General features: G+C 50.3%; 1 protein-coding gene across 8 annotated transcripts in view; it reads right to left on the bottom strand.

The window, feature by feature from the left end:
• HIC2 (HIC ZBTB transcriptional repressor 2) overlaps positions 1–11,429 on the bottom strand; it is a 120,249-nt gene extending 108,820 nt beyond the window's left edge. For 3 of the 8 annotated variants that reach the window (XM_033135948.1, XM_033135950.1, XM_033135951.1), the window contains exon 1: positions 10,129–10,247. The gene's annotated coding sequence lies outside the window, so the exon portion shown is untranslated. Of the gene's footprint in view, positions 1–10,128; positions 10,248–10,464; positions 10,586–11,225 lie in introns of those variants that run through there. The other 5 variants (XM_033135947.1, XM_033135952.1, XM_033135944.1 and 2 more) reach the window with 3 other exon arrangements.
• Positions 11,430–12,371: the final 942 nt, after the last annotated feature.

Raw genomic sequence — 12,371 nt, 5'->3', positions numbered from 1 at the left:
TCATATAACCCTTGTTTGGAAGCAGCTGCACTGGTTGCTATCGTTCATTCCCAGGCCCAATTCAAGGTGCTCACATTTACCGCGACCCACCAATGACTCAGGTGCCAAATACCTGTAAGACCGCCTCCTTCCCTACAGACCCTCTCGGGGACTGACATTGGTGGAGGGTACCATCTTGGTTGTTCCATCACCCTCAGAGGCTGGGGAGGATTGGCTTGGGGGGGGGGGCTCCTCTGTGGTGACCCCTAAATAATGGAACCCCCTCCCCACACCAGAGGTGCACCTGAAACCTTCATCAAAGAGCTGTCATTGAATGCTGAAGACACACCTCATTACACTTGAGTTGTGCATTTTTTTAAGGACCAACCTTATTTCTGTAATTAAGTTGTTCTTAAACGGATTTTAATATCGTGCTTTAATTGTTGCAACCCACCCTGGTACTTAATTGTAATGTTATTGTTATATTGCTTTATTCAGGCATTCTCAGGCTGTGGTTCCTTTCTACCAGCTTTTAAATGGAACTCTGGGCATCTTTTTGTATGTTTTACTTAGCTATAAGTAAAGGTAAAGGTAAAGGGACCCCTGACCATTAGGTCCGCTCACGAACGACTTTAGGGTTGCGGTGCTCATCTCGCTTTATTGGCTGAGGAAGCTGGCATACAACTTCCGGGTCATGTGGCCAGCATGACTAAGCCGCTTCTGGCGAAGCCAGAGCACCGCACAGAAACGCCGTTTACCTTCCCACCAGAGCGGTACCTATTTATCTACTTGCACTTTGATGTGCTTTCAAACTGCTAGGTGGGCAGGAGCAGGGACCGAGCAACGGGAGCTCACCCCGTCGCGGAGATTCGAACCGCCGACCTTCCAATCGGCAAAGCCCTAGGCCTCTGTGGTTTAGACCACAACGCCACCCGCGCTATAGGTACACAGCTGCGTTGGCTTGCTCTTTCCTTTTCTTTTTTGTAACTAAGCCTGGTTAGTTACGGTGGTGAAAAAGCAGTATACACAATCGATTTAAAATAAATGAAGGGAGGCATTAACGTCTCCTCTGCACCTAAGGGAAGCTTGGGGAATGCAGGAAAGATGGCATGGCACACACAGAGCCTGCCGCCTGAGGCATGTATCTCATTCTGCCCAACAGTAGCACCGGTGCAGAGATCAATGCGCCGCTTCCATGAGAAGTGGTGACGGCCACCAACTTGGACGGCTTCAGTGCTAGAAATGCTCCAGGTGCCAGGTGTGTTTGGCAACTGGTGTGTCCCCAATTATGCCCCCGTGGAGATCTCTGGGTGCCAGGTTGGCAACTGACATCTCCATCCGACTGGCCCCTCCAGCTTTCTTAAGCAGGTAAGCAGAAGAGTTTATTTACTGCGTTAAAATCCCACCTTTTTCTCCAAGAAGTACATGGTTCACACACCACTCCGCAGTTAATCCCTACAACGACCCTGCGAGGTAGGCTAAGGGGCTGTGACTGACTCCAAGATCACACAGTGAGAGCTTCATGGCCGAGTGGGGATTTGAACCCTGATCCCCTGGTCCGAGTCCGACACTAACCACTACATCAAACTGCCTTCCTAGAGTTCTTCTTCTATGGGGCAGCTATATTAATTAAGTAGGTAAATAGATATGAGGAAAGCAAACTGTCACTGAGAGAAGGATCTGAAATATTCTCCTTGAAGAAGCTTGGTTTTATTCTTGATCATTTCATGTGTTATAGACTGCTTTGATATTTCTTCTTTAAAATATAAAGTGGTAAAGAAATGAACTGAACAACAACAAAAATAAATTTCATTGTAAAAATAAATAAATGGCGCCTAGACGTGCCGTTGTGGTGACCACAACCTAGGTTTAAGGTTCCATTTGGCGATTAGCTGGATAGCTCAGCTGGTTAGAGCGCAATGCTGATAACGCAGAGGTTGCAGGTTCGATCCCCATATGAGACGACTGCTTATTCCTGCATTGCAGAGGGTTAGACCAGATGATCCTCAGGGTCCCTTCCACCTCTACAATTCTATGATCTGGGAGTTTCTAACACTAACAAGGAGGATTAGCCAAATTCACATAATGCTGCTAGCTGCAACAGCTATGTCCTAAAGCAGGCAACCCCAAACTCGGCCCTCCAGCCGTTTTGGGACTACAACTCCCATCATCCCTAGCTAACAGGTCCAGTGGTCAGGGGTGGTGGGAATTGTAGTACCAAAACAGCTGGAGGGCCGAGTTTGGGGACACCTGTCCTAAAGCCACGGCTGGAGGCAGTATGCCTCTGAATCCCAGCGGCTGGGAACCATAAGGGATGAGAACACCGTTGTACTCAGGGCCTGCTTGCAGGATTCCCTATATATCTAGCTGGAATAGATATATACTGCACCAAGGTAGAGCAGACCTGTGTTTACTCCACCCACTTTTGCCTATGGCCCCACCCACCGCTGGCCTTTGGCCTCCCCCCCTTTATGGGCAAGCAGTAATTACGGCCTTATCTGGCACAACTCAGGAGCACAAACACACAGAGAGACATTCTTTTGCTAATAAAAGATAATCCTATAACAGGCTCTCTCTCTCCCACCCCCAGCCCCTTCCTACAATGGTCTCAAAAAGGGGGCACAGGGCTCAAGCAGCTGGGGTGGGGCTTTTGCAGGAAAACAACCATGCAGGCAGATGGTCAAGGGAGAGTTGCAACACCAACAGAAATGCAGGAAGGAGGAGTGTGAAGAGCGCCCATCTGCCACAAGGTGAAACAGAGAGGAATGTAGGAGAGGCAGAACTCGTGTTTTTATGTTGGAGAGCCGGGCTGAGGGTGCCATATGGGCAAGGAGGAGGAATGCAAGTCCCGGGCAGCTCTCCCCGAAAGGAAGTTTCGAGTGGGCAGTTGCTAAGGGCCAGGGGAGTCGAAAGGGGACCCACAGGCTTCTCGGAAGGTCAAAGCTTCAACCCCCCAGCATCTCCACCCTGTGACACCCTGGCCACCATCCAACGTCAGTGCTCCAATCAAATTCACCCGGCATGGCCAACAGTTTGGGAATTGTTCCAAACACATTGGGAGGGCTCTTTATCCCCTAGGAATGATAGCTGAATAATCCCTGACGATGGCTACAGGGCTGTCTTAAGCATATATGGCCCTGGGGTGCAAAGATCCACCCGACGCCCCCCACCCCAGGTTGCCCAGTCCCAGGCACACGGGGGAGGGAGCCAGCTGGCTGCCTCAGTGTCTCACTGGCTCGGTCACCCTGGAACTCGTGGCGCAGAGCCACCCGCGGCCGAAGAGCCTGCCGCGGCACTCGGACCGACGGGCAGGCTCTTCCCCGGACTCAACTCTCGGGCCCCGGACTATCGGCCTGGCGCCCCTGAGAGCCTGGCGCCCCGCACCCCTAGTGCCTACGGGTAAGACGGCCCTGGATAGCTACCCAACCTCTGTTTCACAAGCTCCAATGAAGGAACGTCTGCCACCTTTCAAGGGAGTCAATCCATTCCACTGCCAAACAGCTCCTACCGCCACAAAGTTCTTCCTAACGTTTAGTCAGAACTCCCTCTCTTGCAATTTGAATCCATTGGTTCGGGTCCTACCATCCTGAGCAGGAGAAAACAAGCTTGTTCTTGTCTTCCGTGTGACAGTCCTTCTGATATCTGAAGATGGCTATCGTATCCCTTGCCTGGTCTTCCTCTTCCCCCCCCCCCAGGCTTAAACATACCCAATTCCCTCAACCATTCCTCATAAGGCTTGGTTTCCAGACACTCAGCCATCTTGGTTGCCCTCCTCTGCACACGACGTTCCAGCATGCTAATACCCATGTGAAACGGTGGTGTCCGCAAATGGCCACAGTAGTAACTCCAGGTGTGCTAAGTTTGTGGTCTACTTCACTCCGTCTAAAAACACGGACAGCAGTTATACTGGCCTCACTTCACAAAGCGTCCTGTTACGATGACCATGGACAAAATGTGCTCCGAATACTTCACAAGGGCTTAAAAAAAAAAAAATATGCTATGCTTTTTCTAAATGCAAGTTTTGGGGAAGCAGAGATCTATTAAGTTAAAATGGGAGATGGGGTGCAAATTCGTAAGTTCAGCACTTCTTCTCTGGTCTTTTTTCTCAATTTCTCATTCTTCCCAAGATCAAGAGACTGTTCTCGTGTACTGTACAGCGTCAAGCAGGACAAGTGAAGAAAAGCTGAACATTTCCACCACCCCAAGGGGAAAAAAATCCTGGGCATCAGAATCAAACTTTTTTTTTTAAACCTCAAATGATAGGACATCCAAGAATTCTTTCCAGGACCACCTTTGAGGTGCATCGTTTAAAATATCTCCCCTTCGTGCAATTAAGTGAAAACCTCTTCCTTCCTCCCCCCCCACCCAACAGGGCAAAACAAAACAAAACAAACCAGAACACCTGAAACAAACACCCCCCCAACAAGTTGAGTTCCTAACTCAAGACCTCCCCAATGCAAATATCATCCAAGCCCTCCCCCTCAGGTCAAGAAAATAGGAGGCAATAGGGCAGGCCTGAGAGCAGTCATCTCAATAATGCAAAGCGGGGGGGGGGGGGGAGAGAGAGAGAGAGAGAGAATGGATCCTCCTCCCTCCCTGCCCCCCCTCCACCCAGGGCGGCTCCTGCTTCTCCAAACAGCTGACTGCAAGTGCACGGCTGGGCGCTGTTTATTAACAAAATGAGAAATCTGATATATGGAAAGAAAACACTGTGTGAGGATTAATCCCGGATTGCAGTTTGTAGCCAACTATGGGCCTCTGTCCAAACGCGGGCGGAAAAGCACGAATGCTTAGTCCACCTGTCACCGCAGGTACAGCTACCAAGGCCTGTGGGGGGGCGGGATTTCTCTCTTGCTGCAATTCCCCTAAAACACCGCTTTTAAAAATAATAATAAATTAACTGACAGCACTTTTTAAGAGCTGAGTCTTCCCGGCCTCTGCTCACGTTCCTTCTCCTTCCGCTTTCTAACAGAGCCCAGCAGCGGGGAAAGAGGCAGGCGTCCGTGTCGCCTTCCAGGGGGTGTGATCTAATACACTGGTTAATTCCGACAAGTTTTAATGCACCAAGATGCCCGTTGCCCATCGTAAGCAACATCGAAAAGCACCCGGAAGATGCCACGTCGGTTATAATGTTCGATGAAGGAGGCGGCTCTCGCAGTTAAGTTAAGTTAACTCTTGGAAGTTGTAAGCACAGAGAAGGGAGAAGAAATGGGGGGGGGGAGAGAGGGGAGCATGGAGGTATAATTAATGGTGCCCATTTCGAGACTTTCTTTACCATAGTAACTGCTGTACAATGACATGAAATATCTGCGTTATAGGGTAAATTGTGGAATAGCAGCCGTATCAGCTCACGGAACGAATAGTGGGCCTTCAACCCACAGGGACAAAAGTGGACCAGGCCTGAGGTCCATCTAGCCCAGCATCCTCTTCTCAAGAGTGACCAATGGGAAGCCAGCAAGCAGGACCCGGCTGCAGCATCCCTCTCGCTCACCTGATATTCCCAACAAACATTATTCCGATGCACAAAGCACAACAGAACCTTGGTCCTCTGTGAATCTGTCTAATCCCAGTTTTAAAGGCGTCCCGATTGGCGGCCATTGCTGCCTCTCGCCGCAGCGAATTCCAGCGGTTTAAACTACGGCCCAAGTGGAGGAGAGGCTCTCTTTTGTTTGCCTGGAAAGCTCCCATCAGCCGCAGCATGCAAGGCCAATGGTGGGGCATGATGGGAGTTGTAGTCTGGCAACATCTGGAGAGACATCGGTGTCCCACTCCATCCCTATGCTCAGGACGCTCAGGAAAGCTAACTAATAAACCGCGCAGGCAATCTGCTACCATTTTAGAATGCTGGTATCGGAAGAAGACCATGGGGGGGTCTAGGTCCAGTTAGGGCAGGATTTGGCCGCAGAAACTGCCACACAGGTATAGACAGCAGCAGCTTCCGATCAGTCTGCAGAGTCTCCTACGTCGAAGTTGTGAAGGCACAATATCCTGTATTCTTTCGAAGCTTTTTTGGGCCTGTGGGCACATTTGCAGAACAGGGGGGATGTTGTGCAGAAAGCTCCACCAGATTGCAAAACTGCATGTGCTATGTGTTAGAACTGCTCACATGCTAAGCTGCCCCCAAGAAGGCAGGCACTGGGCCAAATGCCACTACTGTATCTGTAAAAAAAATCTGGCTCCTGCATGGGTTGACTCAATCCATGCCTTCCTATTACAACACTCTGGGCTCTATCAAAGCACCAAAAGGCAATCCTTAAACCTCTCTTTGAACAACCTTAGTGGTACCGACTGCCACCTTTCTTCTCCTTTAGCCGAGTCGAGCCCTGGAAAGGGTTTTCCATACGATTTACAATTTAAAAATTCCCCAGTTTTATAGCCAGGCTTGGATTTCTCCGTAAGCAATTCAACAGCTGAGCCCTGTTAATTTTTAGGCGGCATGTCCAGCGATGCTGAAATGCAAGACCCCCCCTCCCCCCAAGCCCTTCCCCCACTTCTTCAGACCCCATTGAGCTTAAGACTGTCACAGCCTGCATAATGGCTGAAACACAAATGCAATGCGTTTCCGCCTCTTCCCCCCCTTAAAAAAAAACAAAAAACTTTCCAAGACAACATCTGCTGTGGAGTTGTTGAAACCCAGTCGCCCAAAGGAGGCGAGGGGTCTTTAAGCTGCAAGGAAACCAGAAGCGCCTAGCCTTAAGAAAGTAGGATATTCCTGATTAACACAACAAGCAAATTAAAGGGGTGCAAGTCAGCCTCGACTGCAGAAAAAGAAACGCACATGGGGTTTGCCTTACGGGGGGGGGGGGAATGAAAAAAATAAAAGATTCTCTTCTGAAACGGCAAACCCCTCTAAAAAGAGATGTCCCATTAACATGCCACGGCTTTCAAAGGAGCCATCTGCCGATGCAAAAATCGGGATTTCATTTTGCAACAGTGAAAAGAAAAAATAAAGACCATCCATAGGATCGAATGTCTTATTTTTTTTCTTCCCCCATGCCAGTGATCAGAACTATGCATAGCTGTCAACTTTTCCCTTTTTTTAAGGGAAATACCCTTATTCCGAATAGGATTCCTCGCAAGAAAAGGGAAAAGTTGACAGCTATGGAACAATGCTATTTGTGCGCTGCCACCCCTCCCCTCTCTTAAGAACACTGGTAATAGGCCATTTCTGTTTTTCAGAGAGTTTGCCACAAGCTCCCTCAAATTGCCTCACCTTGCTGGCATTTTTGTTTGTCTTCCTCAAAAAAAAACCAAAAAAAAACAGCAGCATTATAGGAAATTTTTTGGAAGTGCAGCAGCCAGGGTTAGGTGTAAATCCGTTTCAGCTTTCCAGCCCCCACCCCCACCCATCTAAAACCCTGGCCAAACAATTCCAGAGCACCCATCCACCACCCAGGTCTGAGGCTTTCTTATCACACAGCTGCTTCTGCTAAACTATCCAGGGCTGACAGACAGGACAGGACAGCTTTTATCACGTGATAACTTAAAAGCTTCAGGCATCTATATAACACACTTTTCATGTATCTATAACAGGTTTTCCAGCCCAAGTCATTCAGCAAAGCAGCAGCAGCCTACACAAATTAAGAACTTGATGTTGTTTCATTTTCCTAGGTGCTACAGTATTCTCTACGGGGAGTTCCTTTTTAAAAAGAGAGAGAGAGAGAGAGAACTAAAAAATTATTTGGATGTTTACGTCTTGGGAAGTTCGAAAAAGGCATGCAAGACCCAGATCTCAGCACAGAGAAGTTGCTGCTTCTGGGTTTGTTTGGGTTTGTTTTTTTTAAGAAGTAGGTGCATGAACACCTGAAAAGGTGAGCTACCTATCACATAGGAAGAATGACTTGCATCCCCCTTAAGGACTGTCAAGATTAAAAACTCGCCCTCTTTTTTTTTTTGACACCCTGTCACTGTTCCCAAACGGCTTGACAGCACAACTTCAAACATGGAAGGCACATGTATTATGTTGCACCAGGGGTGAGGATGCCATTTCTGGTGCATGTGCGCGGAATGAATTTGGATCCCAATGGAACGAGACATTTATGCCCTGGAGAGAACATATGAACAAATGTAAAGGGGTTTATTCTCAAATTTATTTTGGATCCCCAGTTGGTGAGATGACATGACAGAAGCAGGTGGTGGCACTGCTGGGATTTCTTTAAAAGAAAACAGAAACTCCCAACTTCTGCACCCACTTAATACCATCTGTAGATCCCAGTGAAATCAACTTGATTTAGGTTTAGGTATCTTTTAAAAAACTTTTTTTTTTTTTAAGGAGAACCACCATGTATTCTGCTTTGGAACTCAGAAGTTTCTTTAAAAAAAAAAAGGAATTCAACCTAAGCACTGTCGCAATTCAAGGCTGGGTAGAAAGCATCAAAGTAGCAACCAACAGTTATGGGAATAAGTCAATTTCCCCTCATGTCACCGACCGCATGTGGAATTGCAACAGCACAATCCTAAAGAGCCAATTATGACGCCTGATGAAAAGATGAAGTTTGGCTCTGGGGGGGAAACAACCCAAACCTTTTGTTCGAAATAAGCCGTTTCCTTTCCTCCACCACCACTCATTATTCAACGCAAATAAACTCCCCCACTCTAATAAAATAGTGTTTTATGTTCCGTCAAACAAACAAACAAACAAGAAATACTTCACCGTCAAAACAAGAGTTCTGTGTTTCCAAAGTAAGGTCTCCAGATTTTTTTTTTTCAATGAATCCAGGGACACTTTTCAACTTCCAATGGGTTTTGCATGGGGACTGATCTGTAAATCCGGGGTCTGTCCCTGGGAAACGGGGACTTCTGGTAACCTTATTCCAAAGGGCTTACCCCACCACCTTAACTTCCCCCCCCCCACTCCCCAATCCACCCACATGCCTTCAAAACAACATCACCTTTTGCCACGCATCTCTCAGTGTACAAATTTTTAAGGCTGAATTCGCTATGCAAAAAATGCACCCTTCCTTCAAATGTCCGAACACAATTCACAGAGTGGCCTAAGTGACAGCCAGTCCCAGGAAACATTTTTATTTCCTTTAAGGGGGGGGGTTATAAGAATTTTAAATAGTTGTGTGTGGTTTTTTCCCCAAAAATCTTAAGGGCAAAGTTAAAAACACCTCCCCAGCCAATGACACAACAGTCATCCTGAGTAAAATGACTAAAAGAGAAGGAACCAGGTGGCATCTCTGATAAAGGGAAAAAACTGTTGGAGGGGGGGTGGGAACTGAGGAGCAGGCACCCTCTTCTGCCCTCCCTGGTGCACCCATGTCAACCTGGGAGAAATTAAAAACAGGAGGTCTCCGAGCCTCTTCCCTTCCCTTCTACCAGAAGTTCACATTTAAAAGGGGTCCCTAAACCAAGATTCTCAGCAAGATCCAAATGGGCGACTTTCATTTGCAAATACCAGCCATCCAGTTAGAGGAGAGAGCCTTTTTCCATGCAGAGAGAAACACACATTTCATTCATCGATAGCATCAAAAGTGACTAAAACTGCACCCAGAGAGAGAGAGAGAAATGCCATTTCTCCACCAACAGCAAACTCGGTGAAAGCTTTCTGGTTGGAAATTCACAAACTTCGGGTTTCCCTTTTGCCTTTTGAAATACACATCATACATATATACTGTACTGAAGTCCTTACTTAAGACTACTGTAGTATTCCTCAATTGTTTCTTTTTCCCGGGGTGGGGGAAGAAGAGAGGCTATTCAGTTCGGGGAGGGGAAAGGGCAAGCCTGACTCCAGGGCAGCATGAAAGTAACGCATTGCTGAAACGTGTGCGTCTTTCAGAGAGAGTATTCTTAAAGCAGCACATTTCAAAAAAAAAAAAAAAAGGAGAAGGAAAATCTATAAATTCCAGAAAGGGATTCGAGGCTGCAAGGCTGGCAGCGGCGGCGCTGCTGCGGGAACCCCAAGAGTCCGCCCGGGGAAGGCAACCCTCCGGTTTCTAGTCCCTTTGAATTTCGCAGCAGCAGCAACAAAAGCCCCCAGATCTTAACAACGCCCCACAGCGCCTGTGTCTCTTCGCTCTCAATGGAGATGGAGGGGAAAGGGAAGGGGGGGGGAAGGCGCAAGCGATGTGGCAAAAGTTCAAACGCAGCTTGAAAGAGGGGCTCGGCCCGAGGAGGAAGAAAGGGAGGTCGTGGGGATGGGGTCACCTTTCCGTCGCCATCGATGGGGGCTCCGCGGATCGCTTCGGCGAGGAGACCGGAGGGGGGGAGAAAGGGTCCAGCCCGAGCCACGGCCATGCCACGCCGGGTCTCTCTCCAGCGCCCCCCTCCGCAAGCCTTTCCCCGAGCCTGCCGGTACGGCCCCCCCTCCAAACCAACCAACGTCCCCCCCACCCCGGTTGCAGGAGGAAAGGCTCGCTCCTGCCACAAACGCAAGCCTATGCAAAATGCAACGCCCCCCTGGCGCTCGCTTTTTCCATGTGCGCCCCCCCCCACCCTCGCACGCACACCCCTCTCTCAAAATAATTGCTTAGCTGCACCCACCTCCAAGAGTTGGAATCAATGAGGGGGGGAGGGGAGAGCCGTCCATCAGGGGCCCCCCACCCCTTCGCCCAGGGCTTGTCCAACGCGGAGGCAGCGGCGGCAGCTGCAGCAGCTTGGCTAATGCCCCCTCCCCTCCCTCCCTCCCCTCCCTCTCTCTTCTACCCCGCCCCCTCCTCCTCCTCCTCCCCCTCCCCCCGGGAGGCATGGGCTCAGCCATAGGGCAGAGCAATGCAAAACACCCCACACACACAAAGAGGGAAGGAAGAGGAGAGGGATCCAGCCAAAGTTTGCAAAGCGAGCGGCCACGACGAGTTGCGAGGGCTCTCGTTTCCAATAGCACAATTTGCAAAAATTAAAACGGTGGGGGGGAAATAATGCAAAAGAAAGGAGGCAGCTAATATTCTATATAGATATATATATATGTGTACGCATTGCACTCGCAATAGGGGGTTCTGTTGTTGGGCTGCACGCCGGCGGTGCAATTGAGGAGCAGCTGCAAAATGCCATCTAGGCTCCTCCGACGCGCACAGCGGGCTGCGCGGAGTCCGCTCGCCCTTCCTTTGTGTGGGCTCCCCGCGCGGACTTCGGGGGGGCGGGCTTTGCATGCAGCGCAGCGCCAGGCAAACACGGGCAACGGCGGTGGCTGCCGTCGCGGTCCGGCCAGCGCCGCACACGTGTGCGCGCATCCGCACGGGCATGCATACACACCCCCTGCCGGGAGCGCGGCGGAGCCCGGAGTCCCCGCTCGGGCGGCCGCTTACCTTTTCGCCGGCATGCTTGGGGCCAGGGGATTTTCCCGGGAGGGTCCCCCGTCGCAGCCACCTCTTCCACCCCCTTCTCCGCCGCCGCCTCCTCGCTCCTCGCCTGTCCTCCCGGCTTATAGCAGCCCGTTTCTTATCTCACAGCCTTCCTCTCAGCGCCATCTTGTAAGCTGGTGACGTTGGGAGCCGCTCACCCCTGACCCACATTTGAATATAAGCCAAAATGGGCAAGGGAGGAGGGGGGGAGGGGGGGAGAGAGAAGGGGAAGGGGTGTGCGCGGAGGGGAAACGTGGAATAGGGAGAAGGAAGGAGCAAGAGCTGCTAAAGGAGGAGAAAGAAACGAGCCTTTCCCCGGCTCTTCCCCTTCTGCAACTTCGGGGGGTCAGCGTTTGCATTTATTGTTTATTGCTATCATTATTGTTTTTGGGGGGCGATGCGTCTTGCAAAAGCTGGAAGGGGCTGCGCGGGCAGGAGGAGGAGGTCGCCTCTCACCTTTTGAACGCGCGCAGAAACACGCGTGCACACCCTCGCCGCCCGCTTCCTACCACACCCCCTTTGCCAATTGCGCGCCGGCATCTGGAGAGCGGAGCGGAGTGCGCGGCTGGCCAAGCGGGCGCGCTTGTGTTCCCCGCGCGCGGAGGGAAAGGGGGGTTCCTCGGTCATTCAGTCATTAATTCATTCATTCCTTTTTAATTCGAACTCTCCCCTCGCCCCCACTTCCCATATTTTCTGCCTGTGGTAGGTGGAATGCGAAAGGAAGGCGCGCCATCGTTGCGCGAGCGAACCTTTTGGATCGTGCAAGTTTTCCTTTGGGGAGGGTGGGTGTCTTGGAAGCACCCACACTCGTGTATAAGGGGTGGGGGAAGTCCGATTGTGGGCTGCCCGCTGTGTTTTTGGAGCTTCATAGGTGTTTATGCATCTTGGCAGATGTTGCGGATTTGGGATATATTTGCACACCCGTGTAAATGTGCACGCGCAACGATTGGTTTTTGAAGCGCGCAAGTTCTGGAGGACAGAGAGGGCACGGTCCTGAAAGCACTTAAGGGCAGCGACGCTCCTGTGGATTATGGGGGCTGGGGGGGGGTGAGCTTCGTTTAAAGTTGTTCCGAGATAAGGTCCTCTTTTTCTCTCTGTTTCCCGAGAGTG

This window comes from Lacerta agilis, chromosome 17 (assembly GCF_009819535.1).
Source record: "Lacerta agilis isolate rLacAgi1 chromosome 17, rLacAgi1.pri, whole genome shotgun sequence".
Lineage (NCBI taxonomy): Eukaryota > Metazoa > Chordata > Lepidosauria > Squamata > Lacertidae > Lacerta > Lacerta agilis.
Note: the sequence above shows the minus strand (reverse complement) of the source record. Positions and strands in the feature narration are given on the sequence as shown.